Here is a 22,455-nt window from a genome sequence, read left to right as displayed (position 1 = left end):
TCTCTTGATACCAAATTGTTTTTGTTTCCTTGACTGTTCAAGAAAATACCATGTAATGGGTTGGCTTAAACAATGCATATTTAGTGGCTCATGATACTGGGTTAGGAGAAGTCCAAATCAAGGTCTCATCAAGGCAATACTTTGTTCCTAAAGACTGGCATTCCAAGGCTGGCTGCCAATGATCCTCGGTCCTTGGCTCCTCTGTCACATGGCAATGCCCTCTACTGGGCTCTCCCTTCTCTTCCAGTTCTGTTGACTTCCAACTTTCAGCTGTTCATCATTCCATGAAAAGTTGCTAAAGTATTCTGCAGAATACGCAAAATGTAGTTTTAAATTCCCTTGGAGATGTCTCAACTGCTGGGGGTAAGGAAGAGAAGTCTCTTTTCTTAAAGCAAATGTAAAAGTGGTCTTAGCAGAAGAAAAAATAAAATTATTTTAGTAGCAAACATTCTGGATCAGGTGAAGTCTATGTAAAGGAGTTGAAAGGCACAGTAATTTGCCCAGCACCTGAAGACTGTGGCCTGTGCAAAGTCATAACCCTTTATGTTGACAAGAAGGAAGCCACTGGTCATGTGAGAAGCAGAAATAGATGACCAACCAAACAATGCATGCATAATTAGTAATGGATGGATTACAAAGCAAGAAATTCAAAGATAGTTTCTAAAAAAAGCTACCCCATGATTTAGGAATGAAGAAAAGATAATAAACATAGTTTCAGAGAAAACTAAAGCAAAAATGCAAGGATACTTTTCCCAATTACTTGTTAATAAATTTGAAATGGATAATTTCCAAGAACAACACAAATTGCCAAAATTTAAACGAGACTTAATAGTTTCAAATACTAATAATTTCAAACCTCTAGGATAGTTACTACATAATTTAAAAGTAAAGAGAAATGAGAATAAATTTCCTTTTCATTTTTCATTGCAAAACATGGTTTGATTTGATGACATTCTTCAACTATGTAAAACATTTGCAGTTTATAATCCAAAATTACATAAAAAGATGTGCTTTGAAAATTCTCTCTGATGCTTATCCTTGTTCTCCATTTCACCTAATCCCTTATAAGTAACCATTTTAATCTTGTTTTTTTTTTATATATATCCAGTGTTTCTTTTTGCAAATGAAAGCAAAAAAATGTGTTCTTTTTACTTCTATGCTCAGCCAATAGCTCTTTTTTACTTCACAAAAATACCACTCCACATCGGTACAGAGTATTTCTTTTCTCATTTTTATTATTATAGAGCCAGCATGAAGGAATATAAAATCTCACTTATAACTAACAATGCAGAAAAATTTAATAAAATATTACCTAATAGCAACCGTGATGACTGTAAAGGTCAGTATTCAATAAGTACTTAATCATTATTTTAATCATTCAAATATGATTAATTATAAAGTAATTGATTTACATATTCCACCACATTCTTAAGAGAGGCAATATAGTATGGAGTTTATAAAATAGACATATGGTTATTTGGTGTCAGATGGGACAAGGTTGACTCACATCTCCATTATATATTTAATAAATTTGGCCAAGTTGATTAAATCTATGATTATCAGTTTCTTAATCTATAGTAACATAATACAATAATACCTGTTTCATGAGGTCATTTTGAGGATCAAAAGCTAATGTATTAACATAATTTAGCTGATGCTAGGCACATAATAGTGCACAGTTATTATTAGCTATGACTATTAGAAGGAGGAGTTGTATTACTATCATTTCTATGACAAATGAGAAAAATAAAATAATCATGATCATGGTAATAGATTTTTTTAAATGTTTTATTTTGAAATAATTTCAAACTTACAGCACACTTACAAAAATAATACAAATCCCATACAGAGAACTCCAAAAACCCCTGCACTCCCAGATATGCATAAATTTTAACAATTTGCCACATTTCCCATATTATTCCATCAATCCATCTTTCAATTCATCTGTCTGTCTCTTCTGCCTGACTAATTATCAATCCATTTTCTGAACACTCAAATGTAAGTTGTATACATCATGTTCCTTGAACACTTAATACTGCCATGTACATTTACTAAGAACAGGATATTCACTTACATAGCCAGCAATTATCAAGTTTTGAAGAAATTTAGCATTTAGAGAAAGCTTACATTCCAATTTTTTTGGTATGTACCAATAATGTCCTTCGACCTTTTCTGCACCCTTGTTAGATCCATCCAAGATCATGCACTGCATTTAACTGTCATTTTCTAATATTTGCTTTTTTTTTTTAATTGTTTGTACTTACATACAATGTTAACTTTCCCATTTCAATGACTCCCACTCATACCATTCAGTGGGATTAGTCACTTCCAAAATGCTATGGTATCCTCACCACTTTCCAGTACTAAAATATTACCATCACCCAAAATAGAAACCCTACACCCATTGTGCATTAACTCTCCATTTCCCTTACACTCCATCCCTAGCAACCTGTACTCTTAATTTCTGTCTCTTTGAGCTGGCATATTCTCTGATATATTTTTTGTAGTCACCATGGGACTTAAATTTAACATCCTAACTCTATAGCAATATCTTTTACTTTGGTACCAACTTAAAGAATACACCTCCACCCCATCCCCACCTTTAAGTAGTTCTGTCAAATATTACATATTTATACATTGAGAGTCCAACACCACTCATTTATCAAAAGCATTTGCTTTTTAGATCCTGCAGGTAGTAAAAAAAAAAAAAAAAAAAATGGAGTTACAAACCAAAACACAATATATTGGTATTTATGTTTACCCATGACATTACCCTTACCAGAAATCTTAATTTCTTCATGTGGCTTCAATCTATTGTCTATTGTCCTTTCCTCTCAACCTGCATAATTCTCTTTAGCATCTCATATAGGGCCAGTCCAGTGGTGACAAAGTCCCTTAGCTTTTGTTCATCTGGGAATGTTTTTATCTCTGCCTCATTTTTGACTCTTTTGTCAGATATGGAATTCTCAGTTGGCCAATTTTTGCTTTCCTCATTTTAAATATGTCATCTCAGTGCCTTCTGACCTTTAGGGTTTCTGATGAGTATTTTGTACTTAATCTTACTGAGGTTCCCTTGTGTACATGTGTACATCAACGCTTTCAGAATTCTCTGTCTTTGATATTCAACAGTTTGATTACAATATGCCATGGAGTAGTTCTAGTTGGGTTTTTTCTGCTTGGGGTATGTTGAGCATCTTGTGCATGTTCAGGTTTTTCATCAAATTTGGGAAGTTTTCAACCATTATTTCTTTGGGAATATTCCCTCTATCCATTTCTTTAATTCTTCTCCTTCCCACAATACATATATTGTTATATGTGATGGTGTCCCACAGGTTCCTCAGGCTCTCTTCACTTTTCTTCATTCTTTCTTCTTTCTGCTCCTCTACCTGGATGATTTCAATTGTTTTGTATTCAAGTTCACTGATTCTTCTGTAAGCTCCAATCTTCTATTTGTACCTTCTAGGGAATCAAGTTCTCTTTCAGAATTTCCATTTCTATATTGATATTCTTTTTGTGCTCATCTATAATTTTCCAGATTTCCTTTAGTTCCTTTCACATGTTTCCCTTTAGCTCTTTGAGCATATTCAGGACCTGTTTTTTGGTCTTTATCTTTTATGTCCCAGGTTTGGCTCTCATCATTAATAGCTTCTAATTCTTTACTCTTCTCCTTTGCCTGGGCCATCTCTTCTTGTTTCTTTGTATATTTGATAATCTTTTGTTGAAGCTTGGACATTTTGATATTTTAATGTGTTATCACTGGAATTTAAATTCTGGGGTGAGTTTCTGTTCTTAAACTTGTAAACTTGTAACCAGCTAGTGTTATGATAGCAATTTCCTTTATTGCCAGGAGCTAACCAAGGGGAGAAAAAAAAAAAAGGAAAAAAAGAAAACATCTTTGCCAGTCTCAGTCTCTACAGTCTTTGACCTGTGCAAGTGCTTTCCTTCAGAGTTTATCCACGCCATGAATTTAGAATATAGCTTAAGGCCAAAGTGATCCTTTCTGTGCATGTGTCTTGTCTTGAGCGTGCATATATGACCCTGGGAATCACCCCATTTACATGTATATGAAGGTTTCCTCTTCCCTAGTTCTGCATGGCCCCAAGCACTACATCATGTGTCCCACAGCCAGTAATCCCTTGCCGCAGGGAGCCTTGACTTCTCTGTTCCTCCACAACATTCTACAGAAGAGCTCTGCGAGCCCTACACACAGGGCAAGTTCTGGGATGGCAAGACTGTGATGAGTGTCCAGTTCAGTCCCTCCAGCGACCACCAGAGAAATTGGGTCAGAAATAGTCCCAGTATGGGCTTAAATGTTATTCTGCTCCCTCTGAAAAACCAGGACCATGGACTCACACTGGGAATATGGGCCAGCTGTGTGGCAAGCTGGTGAGGGGATGGAGAGGAAGACTCAAACCTGTAAAGATAAAGTTACACCCCAATTAAAAATTAAAATAAAAGCAAACCATCCAAAGTACAGACAGGACTTTTGTTTCTGTTGGTAGGAGATATTCTTAAATTCTGGAAGAACAAATGAGTAATGATATGCAAGTCCTCAAAAACAGGAGCAACACAACTGTTACTGAATTGTGTGGGTCTAAATAGAAATATAGAGGAAAATTTTATGAGCAAGGTCTAAGTCAGCTCTTTTTGGATTTTCCTTGTCCTAATAAATAGAAGAAAATAAACTGTCAAATATGTATGTGTTCAAGGGAATGAAATCATGAACATTGGTACAAACCATACAAACTTTAGGTGTGATTATATTTAGATGTAATAAAACTTTTAAAATGTTATATCATAAGAAACAATCCTAGTTATTTTATTATAACTTTGGGGTTATGAAATTTGAAAAACAGACCCATGCTTTTTTAGATTGGCATGAGGAAACTAAATTCAAATAAGGAGTTGATTCAGGGCTATACAGTTAATATAATCCATTTGTGGATAATATTTCTTTTCTCTAATGTTTCCCCTCCTAACCCTAACAAGTGTTAGCTGCCTTATTTTCATTAATTTATTTTAATTATTGCTATTTATTAGCATATGAAATTATTAATGAGCATATTGATAATGTAAGATCTTATGTGTTAATTTTATAATGATTAATTCAATTTCATTTCTAAAGGCAATGACCCACACTGACTTATAGAACCTCATAAAACTGCCTTCAATATTTAACATGTACATTAGCTATTCCATCAAGTAGCCTTGCAATAAAAGCAAAAATAAATGAAAGCCTAGTTTGTTATAAGGGTCTGATGAAATGTATATCCTTATCTTCTCAAAACCCTAGTAATATGAATTATAACTGGGAATCTTCCATTAACACATTGGGAAGATAGGTCTCCTTTTCTCCTCTAGTAAAAAAAAATTATCATCAAAAATCATAAATGTAATCCACATTCACACCAAAACCTATGATGAATTAGGTCAGATGTACAACGTGTCAATCTTGGGAATTTTATATCCTTTCAGTGTGTGATTTTATAAGATTCATTTCTTGAAAGTGACATTAGAAAAATCATCTTTAGTAAAGGAAGTCAACAGAAAACTCATCTTTCCTGAAATGCATTTATCAGGAAAAAGAGCCATATCAGAAACCTAATATGTCTCCAAAAATAATCACAAATCATAAACTGAAATTGGTGAGGGGAGGGGGAAAATGTTCATAACCATACCACCGATGTGTTCTGATTTACAGTGGCGCTAAAAGGATTCTTGTTCCAGTAAAATGCTTTAGCCTTCTAATAAATTAATAACTTTAGGGACTTCTACTTGTTCTTCCTAAGATAATTTTTTTTGCTATATCTATTGAATCATTAGACTTCTTTTTTATTATACTACAATTCCCTTCAGTATGTATGTGGTGAGATATAGAGATGATAGTTTGCATGACAGATACTAAGTTCATTTTACTTTCCCAATCTCATTTTTCCTGTTTAAAGCAGATAATGCACAAAAAAGTACATTGCTGCAGTGTATTCCAGGACTCTAAGTTAAGTTAATGTGACTCTTAGATGCCATGTTACGTGCATAAAATGAGAACAACATGGTCTCTTACTGTGGAATAGTAAGCTTAGGGAACTGATTGATTTGGTGGATAATATTTTATAAATTCCCTTGTGTATTTTTCTTTCTCAGTAATACCTTTATCCTGGTGTTCCTTCTTGCATTTAAACTAGACTTTGAGATGGGGTTCATGTCCAAGGAAAGGGAATACCTAGAAATGTAACAAAAACAGTGTTGATTTCTTGGTCATAAGGTCCAAAATGGTCTTGAAAAACATATTTGTTTGTTTGTTTGTTTTCTCTCAGGATGAGGTACTTGCAAAGCTATACTGGTTGTGGAAATTCCAAAAGTTTGACTTAGAAAATCAAGAGCAAATCTTAGAAAAATCAGACTACAAATTTTACGTCAAAAACCATAGGTTCCCAAAACTTTTGCAACAGCAAATCTATTTTCCTAGAATGAGTCACAAATGTACCAAGGAATACTAATGACTGTAAAAGTTTCAGAGTAATAAATTAGTACTGATGCAAATTTTATTTTTAAATCATCCTAAAATTTCCAGCTTTGAAATAATAATATAATAATGAAACTATTTATGTGGCAATTAAGCTTCCAACCACCAAAGTGCCTGACTTGTCCTCCCACTATAAACAAAGATATATTGTACAAAAATACGAAACGGCTGTTTTCATGCACCACACAATAGTCAAAATAGGACTGTTATCCTCAAGGAAGGGACAGAACAGCTGTCTGAGTGGGGGTGTTTTCTGTACTTGTTTCAAGTAAATGGAGCCCAAGTGAAGCAGTGGCATTGGTTAGCTGTGAAACGAGGTATCAGAATTTCATTCTGCTGGAAAGTCTACTGGAAAGGAGGAAGCTGCACAGAGGGCCCCAAGAAGTTTATATAAGGGCTCACCTTGGGTTTTTGGCTGAGGGCTAGGTTGTGCATGCTCATGGCAAGAAACTGCTAGATTTAGCATAAAAACAGCTGGTGCTGGATTAAGATTGAATGGAGGTAACAGAGGCCACACAGGCATAGAAAATATTTCAATTCTGACCCATCTAGGGAGGAGACACATTGCTGAAGATTTTACACATTCATATGAGACCTCAGAAAGGACATGGCTTTGGAATAAAGGCCACACCCTCTAACCTAGGGGAAAAAAAATAAAATGCACACAATTTAATGAACACTAAAACCAAGCATGAAAAAAATCAATAAAAATCAACCAATATTTTAGCTGTCTTACAAAATAAAATCAGTACCTTGCAAAGGATGATAAAATAATCCAGACATGCAGACTGGAAGGGAAATGTGACCCATAGTATGAAAACAAATCATTAATGGAAACATACCCTAATATCACCTTAATATTAAAATTAATATTCAAGGATATTAAAACAACTATTTTAAATACATTAAAGGACTTAAAGTAAAGGAAATCCATAGTGGTTGAATCAATGAAGGAATCACAGCAGAAAAATACAAACTATAGAGAAAAAAATAGAAATTCTAGACCTGAAAAATAGAATAACTGTAAAATATCTGTTCTTAAAAATGATTCTATTTACAGCAGTATAAAAACATAAAATACTTAGAAATATACTAAAAATATACTGAAAGCCACAAATTAAAGAAAACCTTAATAAATAGAAAGATTATAGCATGTTCCTAGACTGAAAGAGCCAATATTGTAAGATGCTAGTGCTACCAAAATTGATCCGCAGATTCATTGAATTCCCAATCCTAATCATATCAGGTGTTTCTATAGAAATGGGCAAATTGATCCTAAAGTTTATATGGCAATACAAAGGACATTGAATGGCCAATCTTGAAAGGGAAGAACAAAGTTAAAGAATGTATATTATCTGATTTCTACACGTATTACAAAACTACCACAATGAAGATAATGTGATATTGGTCTAAAAATAGAGAAAATGATAAAATAGAACACAAGAGAGTCCAGAAAGTGAAGGAACTTAATGCCCACAATTAACTTTTCTTTCCCTCTTTTCCTTCTTTCACTAAGATGTCCTTACCACCTCTACCATCTCTCCCCACAAGAGAGAAGTCTTAATGTCTCAATATCATTCAGGAAAGTTATTCTTAGGCTAAGGCAACTGATATGATTTTCTATTTTGCTTCCCTTGGTGTAGCCTGGAATGACCACAGATCTTTGACAAAGACTTCAAAATCTAGCATGGTAGATGCTAGAGAAGAAGAGCTGTGGATGAGTGAGTTGCCTCAAATGTCATTCACAAAGAAACCTAAAACAGAAGGCCATACCCCAAGGAAGGCAGCCCATGCTCTAGAACATTAAGAGGTGTCTGGGAAGATCAGTGGATTAGAAGCCAAGAAATCTTGACAAAGAATTTTCTACTGGTAGGCAAAGCTAGTATTTGCCATCCTGATCATAAATATCAAATGAAGATACAGAAAGAGAAACAGTTCAGTGGTTTCCAGGGGTATGGAAACAGAGGAATATTGAATAAGTGAAGCCAGGGAATTTTTTATGGGCCATGAAACTATTCTGTATGGCCCAGTAGTTGTGGATGCACAGCACTCTCCGTTTTTCAAAACACATAGAATTTAACAATACAAAGAATAGACAATAATGTGTTCAAATTTTAAAAAATCAAATAGAAGGTGAGGGGTACCAGGATAGATCACCAACTGTCACAGAATAATCCAACAACATTAAAAATGTTTGACAAAACCTAACAGTAGGATGTGGGGAAAAGGAGGTGCTGGCATTGACCAAAGATTGTAAGATGACTAAAGATAAAAGAAAACATAGCTAAGTGTTTATCTAGTTGGAAAAGTTATTTCTCATGGAAGTATGGGTTAACAATTCTGAGTCTGTTATACGCATCTATTGGGGCTGAATAAATAAGTAAATGGAGGGTGGGAACCAGGTTTCTCACTCTTATAGTGGAAATTTATAGACAAGCAAAGTGGAAAGTTTACAATGAACAATGTGGTACTGGATTACAGTCAGAAACATCAATGTGTACTCATGTTTACCTTACCAGGGATGTTAAAGGATAGATATAGAAATACTTATAGATATATGTGTGTACAGAGGTAATATGCATACAGAGATGGCCTAGCTCTGTCCATGAAGAGGACCTAGAATCAATGACCCTTCAGGAGCAATGAACACACCTAGAGTCCAGATTTTGATTTTTAATATCATTATCCAACAAAAGGAGCAAGGTATCCTTGAAGAAATGGCTGATTCTGGAGCTGGCAGAGAATATAGAACATGAGCCTGGAGCATATTGTAGTTTCAAGAAGTAAGTTAAGTCAAAGGGACCCAAGAGTCAATTGAAAGTTTTCCAAAAAGTCAAAGATAAAATAACCTCAGCAATGAAATAAATAGCATAGTATTGGATTAGCCAATACTAATCAATGCCTCTGATGGCCTGGAGCTATGTACCCCCTAAAAAACATATTCTTAAAGTTTATTCATTACTGTGGTCATGAACCCTTGCAAATGGGACCTTTTGATGAGGTTATTTCTGTTAAGGTGTGACCCAATTGAATCAGGGTGGACCTTAACCCAATTACAGGAGTCCTTATAGAGAAAGCCTCAGAGGAGGAAGATATAGGGAGCAGCTAAAAGCTGGAAGTCAACAGAACCTGGAAGAGAAAGGAACAGTCAGGAGAGTCTGCCGTGTGCATTGTCATGTGACAGAAAAGCCAAGGAGCAAGGGCCACCAACAGCTGGCCCCAGAATGCCAAAGTTTTTTGGGAGAAAGTATCACCTTGATGATGTCTTGATTTTGGACTTCTCCTAGCCTCAAAACCATGAGCCAATATATAGGGATGATGATTGTTTGTTAATGGGTTTATAAATATCAGAGCTTCAATAAGGCAAATAGGATTGAAAGGGGTTGTTTGAAGGCATATATCCCACAGATCAGCACTACAAATATAGATAGTTGTTTGCATGTTATACTTCTAAGGTATCACACAAGTACAGAGAACTGACAACAGAATGGTATATGGGAAAAATCTACCTATTGCATACTAGCGACTATAATTAATAGGAATAACACACTAGCTCCACACAAATACTAGGGACAAATAATTAAGGGCTGAAAAGAGATATGGGGTGTTTTGGGTCATGGAATTGTTTAAAATGGCAAGTGATGAGGATTGTACAACTAAGTGATGATAATGTGAGATATGGATGGAATATAGTGGACATAACATATGCTATGTGAACTTAGGAACCCTTTACTTCATAAGTCAAGCCCTCACTCTTGAGGCTTGCTCTTGTGAAACTTATGATTGTAAAGTGGAGGCTAAGCCCACCTATAATTATGCCTATGAGTTACCTCCAGAGAACCTGTTTTGTTGCTCAAATATGGACTGTCTCTCTCTTAGCCAACTCTGCAATTAAATTCATCACCCTATCCCTAGTGTGGGACAGGACCCCCCCACATGAATGAGTCTCCTGGCAATGTGGGACATGGATTCTGGGAATGAGCCTGACCCTGGCATTGATGGGTTGAGAATGACTTTTTGACCAAAAAGGGGAAAAGAAAAGCAACAAAATAAGGTTTCAGTGGCTAAGAGAATTCAAATAAAGTCGAGAGGCGGTCATGGAAGTTACTCCTATGCCAGCTTCAGCTAGATATGCCAAATGGCCACCGCATGAAAAACCCAAGTTAATAGTAGTTCCAAAAAACCTAAAATATACCTGAATCCCATCTGACACTCTATAATATAAAGTTTCACTAAGTTTATTCTTCAGAACTTAAATCCTTCAGAGAACTCCTATGACAGCTAAGTCCCAGATCCCAGAGGCAATAGTCTCATCAAGAACATCAATCAAATGTGTCCCCCTTTTCCATAATATCAGCACACCTTTTCAACATGAACAAGTTAGGGTGGTCACTGCCTAGACATCCCTGAAGATGGGAAAAGTGATTAAACTAGAGAAAGGGGTAGCAACAGACAAGATGGAATATAACAAAGGATTATGAATACTGAATCACCATATAATTTTCTTTTTCTTAGTTGCTTGGATACTAGAATATCTAGAAGGAATGAATTGAAATGGTGGAACTGTAACCCATAGCATTCTTTGAAATTTGCTCTATAGCTACCTGTTAAATTGTAATTTGAAAGTTATCACCTTTTTGTTTATATTTCACAATAAGGAAATAACTGAAACTGTGAAAATGTAACCCCTAACATTCTTTGAAATTTTCTCTCTATCTACTTGTTAAATTGCACTTGGAAAGTTATCATTTCTGTGTATATATGTTCTATTCCACAATAAAAAATATGATTAAAACTTAATTGGGAAATACTGAGATCTTTAAGTACATGCCCCATTCATGACATATTTCTCCCATTATTCCTTTATATCCTACAATTGAGCTTTACTTTTTATCAGGGAAGGTGTGGGTTTAGAGAAAAATCATGCATAAAAAATAGCATTCTCAAATACCACCCTATTATTAACACCTTGCATTAGTGTGGTACATTTGTTAACATTGATGAAAGCACATTTTTTATAATTGTACTATCAATATAGTCCATGGTTTACCTTAGGTTCACTATTTGTATTATACATTCCCATGGACTTTTAAAAAAAATGTTATTCTGGTTCAAAAAAAAAATTCCATTGTTTATGCTAACCCATTGCATTGTACTTATTTTAGCTGCCAGAAAACTAAAACAGAACCCAAAATATAAAATACATGAGTCAATACTGAAATAAACAATTGAATAAATAAATAAATGGTGGAGAATAGACTAATCTATGCAAGAGAATTCCAAATAATTTATGCAGGTACTCTGTTCTCATGGTGGTGGAGTATAACTCCCTTCCCATTAAGCATGGGCTACGCTTAGTGATTTACTTCCAAAAGTAAATTATAGAAAGGGGGAAGGAGGATTTTAAATGGAGAAAACTGGCAAGCACGACCTTAGACAGTTGATCAAGTTTTACATCATCCATGATAAATCATGTCAATAGTACATATGTTTCATATATGCTGGTGAAACCCATAACCCCTGAGTAACCACAAGGAAAATGTCAGAAAAACCCCAATTGAGAGACATTCTACAAAATACCTGAGAAGTATGCCTCAAAACTGTCAGGGTCATCAAAAACAATGAGCCTAGGGAATGTGATGACTAAATGTAATTTGGCAACCTGGTAAAGGTCCTGGATCAGAAAAAGGACATTAGAGAAAAAAACTAATGAAAACTGAAAAATCCCTGGAGAATAGTTAATAATAATGTATCAATATTAATTCATTAGTGTGACAATTGAGTGTTACTAATATAAGACATTAATAACTGGTTGTGGGGTATATGAGAAATTTCATATACTTTTCTGTGTCTATAACTATTCTAAAATAAAGTTTTAAAAATATTAAACAGAAAAGCAGATGCAGCAGGAGCAGCAACTGATAACAGCATAATACAGACAGAATGAGCCACTCAACAGCTGAGGTCAAAGAGAACAGAGGATGGCCCAAAAAGCAAATCCCCCTCCTTTAAAGTCACTTCTTCACCCCCAGCCTGCAATTAGCTGAACTTTAGAGATGAAAAAAGGAATAGGAGAGAGTAAGTCTTACCCTAAAAGTCTCTCTTATAAACTGGAACCTTAATTGTCAAGATTAAAATTTCTACCTAAGGTGATGGGGAGTCCAAAGCTATGTCTAAGGGTACATTTTAAATTTTGTGGACAGTTGTAAATTTGAAAATGCATACCTTCTGTCAAGATATGATAAAAAATGATGAGCACTGCAAAATGGGAAAGTATAGATTAATAAGGAGCCAGAACACTAAGAGTTAACCCATTCCAAGGGTTCAATAAAGATCTTACCTATATGTTGCATGGAAGAACTTAGATTTAGTAATAGATGCACTATAATGGGATGGTGCAAATGAAAAAAGTATATTGAAATCACTCAGAAAAGTAGAATTAAATATACATAGTGATAAAATTTGGCTTTGGCAGAAAAGGTTGGGGGTGGTTGGGGGAAAGAAATTGCAATTTTAAATATAGTGATCAAGGTAAGACTAATTGAGAAGAATGCATGGGAACAAAGATTGAAAGCAGATAAAACTGTTAGTGATCTGGATATCTGGGAGAAAGATACCTTTTCAGAAGGAATAACCAGCAGAAAGGCACTAAGTCAACACTGAGTTTGGCATGTTCAAAAAACTACAATGAGAGCAGGTGAACGAGAGAGAGCAAAGTAAGAGATGAGGGAGGGCACATAATAGGGAGCTGGATGCTGTAGGGCCTTAAAGGCCAATGTAAGAATTTTAGTGTTTACTTGTAGTGACAAAAAAAAAAAAAAAGCCATTAGAAGTTTTTCTGCAGAGGAGTGACCGGATCTTATTAACATTTTAACAGAATGATTAATTCTAGAAATGATTTGAAATGGTTTAAGGAAATATATGAAGAAAATAGGACGAATCTACTTATAAAAGATTTCTTTTAGAGTGCACAGAACATAAACTATTTATATATTTAACCATAAGCACCTTGATATTTATAATGTAAAATTTCCATTCAAGGAGACATATTTCCAGGAATATGGGGAAGAATTACTTACATGGATATTACATTGCCCTCCCTATCTCTCGTTACCCTTCTCCAACAACTATGTCAACCACCCCTCTTCCTTATATAAGCATTTGGATAACATCAACACAAATAACCATCAGTAAAAATAAGATTCTTCTTTAAAGGGTGTTTAGTTATACCACCACATGTGAGGATTATATTGAAGGAAATTGGTTATATGATAGTGCCAAAAGGAAAGTCATCATTAAAAATAAATTAAAATCCTCTAACAAAACAGGGAAACAGAAGTACATAGCAAAAGAATATATGGGCATATAAAGAGTATAGGACCACCCACCCTGAATGGAGAGTCTGACATTCGGTTCTAACTCCGATTTATCATGTCAACTCTATACCCAATTCAATAGATGAAATCTGAGGTAAGGCAATCCAAAGCAGAGCATCTCCATAGACTGCTTCACACAAAGGTACAAGAATATTCATTCTCTCCATTCTGGGCCAGGGGCCCAGAGTTTGCACTATCACCCATGTGAGATTTGCAAACCAACCAGCAGGCCAGTGGAGAACAAGCCATGCCCAATAGTAGGGATGTGCTTCCTCGCTCTTCATCTACATGCTAGAAGATTAGGGGAAAGTGGGAAAAGAGATATAACCCAAATTTAGATAGCAACAAACCATTAGCTTTGCTTTTGTTTTATTCCTAACTAGCCAAAGTAAAACTGTCTACTATGGAGAATATTTAAAGAGCCATGAGCAACAGACATTAAAATTCAAATCCAATACATATAGCTACAAGCAAAGAAAAAAAGAAGATTAAGAAACACAGTGAAATGATGAAATGTATTCTAACAATAAAAACATTTATGTAGTGCATTAAAATCTATGAATTTTATTCTTCTATAGTCTTCCACTTAATATTTACCAAAACATTATGAATAAGGCATAACCATATCCACATTCATACGAAGATATTGCCATTCATCTAGAATCACCCTCTTAACATCATAATGCTCCAATTATCTTTTATGCCCTAAAATTAAATGTTTCTATCATTTTGTGTTGCCATTACAGCTATGTTTAGAGACAATAAATATAACCTAAGATTTAGAAAAATATTCCAAGTTGCCACCATAACAGCAAGTCCCAAACACGACATATTAGTAGAATATCTCCCTGAAGTTTCTAAAGACAGTGAGAAATCATGTTTTCCTTTGTACTTTTTCCAAAGAGGACAACACTTTTCAATCTGTTTTGAGTTTTCATCACATATTTTATTCATTTGACAAACCTTTATTCAGCACCTTTTATGACAGGTGCCCGGGGCTTTCATGGCAGCTGCTAAATAGCTACCCTTCAGGGAGCTTCCAGTTTAGACACAGAGACAGAGGAGAAATGAGAAAACAATGATTGTGATAAGTGCAAGGGAAGAAATAAACAGTTATGATATAAAATAATTATTGGTTCAGGGAATGCATCTTTGAGGTATTATTTAAACTAGACCCAAAGGAAGCAGGAAGGTATCCTAGACACCCGTATGCCCTGCCTCACAGCCTCTGCACCAGGGTTTCTCAGTGTGTGATCCCTGGACCAGTAGCATCAGCCTGAGGCTCCGGGGCATTCTGATGCAAGCTAGAGGCAGAGAACCATTGCTAGGATTATCTACCATTCTACACTCTGTCTTTTCACTTTCTTGATGTCACTGGATACAAAAAGTTTTAAATTTTGATGTAGTCCAATTTGCCATTTTTTCTTTTGTTATTCATGCTTTTGGTGTAAAGTCTAAGAATCTATAGCCTAACACAAGGTCCCAAAAATACTTCCATACCTGTGGGTCAATTTTGAACACACAGAGAAAACGACTTCTTAAACCCCTAGTTAAGTCGTGCCAGGGTTATGCAATGTTGCCTAAGATCACAGTCCCATTTTTGTAAATCACTTTCATGAAAAAAAATTCTCAAAGAGAGCAGCTTGCGAAACAGAAGTAAAACCCTTAAATTAGGAGTGGGAGTTAGGGGTGAATAAAATACCTGAAAAATCATATTTGTAAGAAATCTTCCTGCTACTAGGAGAAATGTGAGCCCACGGGGCTGTTAGCATTCTCAACAAGCAGCCAATGGACTATAAGATCTGACATGTTATTTATTTGATAAAGTGCCTTATTATTAAACTATATTTTAGTATTTCATTTGTTTTCTCCATTTTTCACGAACATAGAGTTGAATGGTAAACTTTTTGGACTTTGTTCTGCTTTACAAGACAAGCATTTTAATACAACTTTAACCATTATATCACTAACCAGCTTTCACCATGCATATTCAATCTTTTCATTTACACATAATGAAAGTTAATTTCTCATTCCTCATTGAAATTATACATAGTGCTGTGAAGGTTATATTGAAAATTTCAGATTATTTTTCCAAGTATTGAATTTCAGAGCTTCAAGTGTTTTTAGAGGTTACAAACCCCAATCAAAAAGGAAAATAAGGCAAATTGATGTGATTAACATTCTTAAAGTCATGAAGCAATGTAGAGGCAGTAATACCTGTGGCAGCTGCATATACTTCACATACCCTGCACTCCTGATGCACACAGACATATGTTCAAGTATCAAAGTAAGAGCACAAAACTGAAAATATGAGTTCCAGATTTTGTTTGAATTATTGAATCAGTCAGTCATTAATTCAAGAATTTTTTGAGTATTAGGTATATTCCAGGTATTGTTCTAGATGCCAAAGATGTAGCAGTTACTGAGACAGTGTCTGACCTATGGCATTTATAGTCTAGTGAGGGAATAATAATAATAATATAGCTGCACATGGAAATTGGTGCTATAAAGAAATAAAGCCTAAGAAAGTGGGAGCAATTGCAAGTGAGAAAGTGGTGTGGAGACTATTTTAGATAAGTTCATTGGAGAAGACCACTCTGACAAGATACTTGGAAAGAAACCTATACGTTAAGAAGCAAGTGAATAACTAGTTTAAATGGCCTGAGATATGAATGAGGTTGTCAAGGAACAGCCAAAAGGCCCTTATGGATGGACTGTAGTGAGTGAAGGTCAAAAGATGGGGTTGGAAAGGAAGCCAATGAACAAATCATGTGGACAAGTAGGCTAAAGTTAAGTGTTTGGATTCTGTAATGAAAAATCATTATGAAGTTCTAAGTATTATATTTACATATAAAGATCACTCTGGCTGTTCTAGGTCAAAAGAACTAAAAGAAGAAGAGTTAAAGCAGAGATACTAGTTAAAAGACTATTGCCACACAAGGACAGATATACCGACCAATGGAATCGAATTGAGTGTTCAGAACTAGACCCTTGCATCTACGGACAACTGATCTTTGATAAGGCAGTCAAGCCAAAGCAAGTGGGAAAGAGCAGCCTCTTCAATAAATGGTGTTTGGAGAACTGGATATCCATTTCCAAAAGAATGAAAGAGGATGCCTATCTCACACCTTTTACAAAAATTAACTCGAAATGGGTCAAAGACCTAAATGTTAGCACCAAGACCATAAAACTCTTAGAAGAAAATGTAGGGCAATATCCTAAAGATCTTGTGATAGGAGGTGGTTTCTTAGACCTCACACCCAAGGCACAAGCAACCAAAGAACAAATAGACAAATGGGATCTCCTCAAAATTAAATACTTTTGTACATCAAAGGACTTTGTCAGAAAAGTAAAAAGGCAACCTACACAATGGGAGATGATATTTGGAAACCTGAATATATAAAGGAATGTACAACTCAACAACAGAAAGACAAACATTCAATTAAAAAATGGGCAAAAGACATGGACAGACATTTTTCTGAAGAGGAAATACAAATGGCTCAAAAACATATGAAAAAATGCTCAACTTCACTGGCTATTAAGGAAATGCAAATCAAAACCACAATGAGATATCATCTCACTCCTACCAGAATGGCCATTATTCAAAATGCAGAAAATGACAAGTGCTGGAGAGGATGTGGAGAAAGAGGCACACTTATTCATTGTTGATGGGAATGTAGAATGGTGCAACCACTCTGGAAGACAGTGTAGGGGTTCCTCAGAAAGCTAAATATAGTTTTGCTGTATGACCCAGCTGTTCCATTGCTAGGTATATAGTCAGAGGAACTGAAACTTAAGACATAAACAGACATTTGTAAACTGATGTTTACTGCAGCATTATTCACGATTGCCAAGAGATGGAAACAGCCCAAATGTCCATCAACAGACGAGTGGATAAACAAACTGTGGTATATACACATGATGGAATATTATGCAGCTGTACGACAGAACAAAGACATGGATCATATAATAACGTGGATGAACCTTGAGGACATTATGTTGAGTGAAGTTAGCCAGAAACAAAAGGACAGATTCTGTATGGTCTCACTAATATGAACAGACATTAATGAACAAACTTTGGGAGTTAAAAGCTGACAACACAGGCTACCGGGAGATAGAAAGAGGGTAGAGATCAGGTATTTGATGCTGAAGGACTACAGAATGTTTAGCAGGATTGATTATATAGATCCAGAAATAGATAGCATAATACTGTGTGATGGTAGCACAGTACTGTAAGTACACCAAACAAAGATGTCTGTGAGTAAAGCTGAGAGAGGTAGGATAGGAGAATGTGTGACACCAGAGGTAAAGATAGATGAAAAAGACTGGGACTGTATAACTTGGCAAAAACTGGAGTGGCCAATGACTGTTACTAAATATACAAATATAAAAATGTTTTTGCATGTGGGAGAGCAAATGAATGTCAACCATGTACAGTGTTGAAATAGGGATGGTATTTGGGGAAAAACATAATCAAAGCAAACTGGAGTCTATGGTCAACAGTAACATTGTAATATACCTCCATTAAATGTAACAAAGGCAATATGCCAATGCTAAGTGTATATGAAAGGGGGGTACAGAGGAGAAATATGGGATTCTTGGTAGTGGTGTTATTTTATGTCCTTACTATTATATTGTATTGTATGATATGTTATTTTTCTTTTTATCATCTTTTTTATTTTATCCAAAAAAAAAATTTTTTTTGTAGTAATCAAAAAAAAAACGAGAGAGACTATTGCCACAACTGAGGTGTGGCCTGATGGTGGCCTGGACATGATGGTAGTGATTCAAGGGGTAAAATTTGGAATATATTCTGCTTTTCGAGCCCACAGGATGTTAATAGATGCATGTAAATATACTGAATAGAGAGAAATCAAGGTTGATTCCTAGATTTTTATACTATCTGGGTGAATGGTAGTGAATTAAATGGGATAAGAAAAATGTTGCACAACCAGTTTCATAAGAAATGGGGAAAATAAAAAAGTCCTATTTTAATCATGTAAAGTTGTTTGAGATACCCAATAGGTAAATAAATGGCAATGTCATGCAGGCAGGCAGGTATTCAAGTCTGGAGCTTAGGGTAGTGATTGGAGTTCAAGATCTAATTTAAGAATTCTTTGAACAAAAGAGAAATCAGATGCTAAATCCAAGTCTTTTAAACTCATATGTAAGTTTTGGATATATTCTCAGATATTTACTCTGAGGTAATTAGTGGGAAAAAAGACAAACCGTATTTGTAACTTTTTTGAGCTAAAAAAGAAGAAAAAAGTTTGATTAAATTCCACAACAGTATGCATGTGGGTGTGTGTTTAACACATAGAAGATCAGCTGATTCACCATAGTATCTTTAGGATGCATTCTATTTCTTTTGATGATGCAATTCCATTTCCAATATATTTTTATTTTAATGGAGTGCTTCATTATACTTCTAACTAGCATCATGTTTTGCCCCAATTTTAAAAGGTATTTCACATTACTATTTCATGGATATAAATTCATTTCTCCACTGAGAATCAATAAAAAAAAATCTAGCTCTGCTAGGTGATACGCACCATGTTTTTTAAACAAAGTAATGTGCATATAAATCTAACAAACCTGTTTGTTTAGGTAAAGCTGGTAACTTTTATTCCAAACATTCCACTTTCAGCCAATGGATTTAAAAGTTGTTAGGGAGGTTGTTAAAGGTTAAAACAGGTAGAGAAATTTGATTAAGAAAGATTTTTGGCATGTGGACGTGACTGAGAATGACAGGAGAGGTTTTAGGGGACTCTGAACATTCACATGTGTCCCAGTAAGAAAGAATCAAACCTCATGCGGAAAAAATGGCAGTTCCGATGCCCATATTAAGGTAATATTGTCCACAGATGTTTTCAGCCATTTGAACAAGGCATTTGTCAAAATATGTTTTACACAAAAAAGCATTCTTTATTTAACTTTAACATGTATAAGATGATATTGCTTTATATACACTCCAATAAATTAAGATGCTTGCTTTTGTATCATTTAAACCAACATCTACAGCCTTTCTTACTCTCATGTGAAGACTCTGGTTTATTGGGTGACTCTCACCAGACAATCAATCTTTATTTAGAAAGCTGTTTTTATTCACATCACATCTTAAAGACTGAGAAATAAAAGGCATAAAAATACCAGTGACAGATAGAACAGAGAAAATTGCTCTGAACAAACTCTTTTAGAATAGCATGGTACATATAAATTATGAAAATGCTGAAACTTGATCAAAAAGGAAAGTCTTTAACTTTCATTTAAATGCATGAACAGATGTGGCAGATCTAATGTCAATGGATAAATGGCCCCAAAATGTGGAATATGCGAGCGAGATCTCTGATTGTTTTTAAACTCATGCCAGGCATGGCTGGATTCCTCCAACAATAAATGAGTGAAAGACCTAGGAAGCATGTAAGGCAATTTGTTTGTCAAGGTTTGTAGGACTTTGGCTACCAAAGGCCTTAGCTGGCTCTCTGCAAATAAAAGAAAAAGATTATCACTTAAAAATTAATTTGCTGCTTCGCAGACATCCATGCCTATGAAGACAAGTTGAGCCTCAATTCAAAAATGAAATCCACAAAAGCCTATTTTGAATTATGCCTCCAGTTTTATTCTCTTTTTAAACATTTATTTGTATAATTCTATCCTATAATTTAGAAAAATACCTAAAACTCTACAAAATCTCTTTGCAAATCTACTACTTCACCATAAGTTTAACTCAATTGTATGTGTGTGGGGGGGTGGGGCACAAGCACACATGCACATTGTGTTTTCTGACAAATTTTTAAGGTTTGATCAATCTGACCTGCTGCTGTTAAGTGAATAAGAAACGTAAATTCAATAGAAACACATATATGACTGTGTCAAATGTTCCCACAAATGCAGGATTATTAGTACAATCTCCAGACACAAAAATGAAAGGTTGTATTATAAAATATAATTAGAAAACCTTAAATAATTTAGCTTTAAGAACAGACAATAGTTACACTTTGTAGAGCAAGATATTGGTATTTAAGGGCACTGATTACATATTCTTGAATTTGGATAAAAGCTGAAAAGCATATAGAGCTTTTTAACTTACCAAATGCTTTTATTTAAATGATCTTATTTCATCTTCTCTGCCTTTCTGTGAGGTTTCTATTACTGCAACCCAAACAAATTCTATCAGTCTGACTCTCTCTGTATTTGCCATAATAATTCTCTTTCTTGTGTCTACCAAGCTGTTGTGTTCGTTTATGAATTTATGATCTCTCACTGGGATAATGAAAACAGTCTACTAGTTATTATGCCCATGACTTTGTAACATTCCATTTCATCCTCCACATTCATGCCAGATGATCTTTCTATTATCAAATCTGGAAATAGCCTGAAATGATCAAAAATTTTCCAGCCTTTCCTCCAATCAATTTCCAGCTTCTAAACTCTTTTTTTTTTATTCACTCTAGTCAAACAAAATAACTTGCAGATCATGAACATGGTATGCTGTTGCATATCTCTATACTTTTAAGTATTCTCGTCTCTCCATTGCTCTTCCCTTCTCTTCTTTACTACACTTGTAGCTGCTAACAAGCAAAATTCTTCTTCCAAGTCCTAAATAAGGGGTAATGTTCCTATGGAGTTTTTCCTTCTCTGAACATAACACTACCCACTCCACTTTGGGTGTCCCTGCTGTATCCTATATTTACTCAAATCATAGCTCTCACAATCTTTACTTTTATGACTTCATGTTTTCTTTCTCTGTGTATACAAAGTACTTCCTTGAAAGGAGAACTAGATCTCTTTATCATTATACCTCTAGTTCTAAGGAACATAAGAAAAAAAATTATTGAATAAAGGAATAAGTGATTGAAAACTGAGATTGTTTGAATACAAAGACTAGCATTTCTCCCATGTAATTGTAGATAAAAAAAATATTATGTTTACTGAATGCTTACTTAGCACTCAACATTCTTTTAAGCATTTTACATTTCATTTTATTTCCACCATAATCTTATAAAGAAAGTGCTATTTTAATGCCCATTTTACAGATGATGTAACTAAATCTGAGTTGTTAACTAGAATTGCCTAGTATCATATAAATAGTAAGCAGTCCAGGCTCTAACTTCAGTGTTCATGGATTTAATTGCCGTATTATATTTCCAAAACAAAAGTGAATTTGGAACAAGTTAGAAAAGATAGAAACTAGAAGGTATATGTGAAGAATTTATTCTTTTGAGACTTTAATATAAGGTGACTATTGGCCTTAAGTCAGAAATTGAGGAGCTCTCTCTGAACTTTTTCCCATTTCTTTTCTTCTTCCTTGGTGTTGTCCCCAAAGAAAAATCTGCATTATACAGTGAGATTTGTATAGAATTACAATGAACCTTGTGCAGACAAAGGTAGGTAAGAAGATGAGTTATCTATGTTGGTTTGCTAAATGCCTAATTTAAGCCTGAAACCATTAACCTGACTTGTCTTCCACCCTATCAATGATCAAAATGTATAGTGAGTGGCAGAATAAAAGAGAGACTTTATTATTTCAAGTGTAAAAAGAAAAAAGTTATAAAA

The sequence above is a fragment of the Choloepus didactylus genome, chromosome 8, assembly GCF_015220235.1.
Source record: "Choloepus didactylus isolate mChoDid1 chromosome 8, mChoDid1.pri, whole genome shotgun sequence".
Classification (NCBI taxonomy): domain Eukaryota; kingdom Metazoa; phylum Chordata; class Mammalia; order Pilosa; family Megalonychidae; genus Choloepus; species Choloepus didactylus.
Note: the sequence above shows the minus strand (reverse complement) of the source record.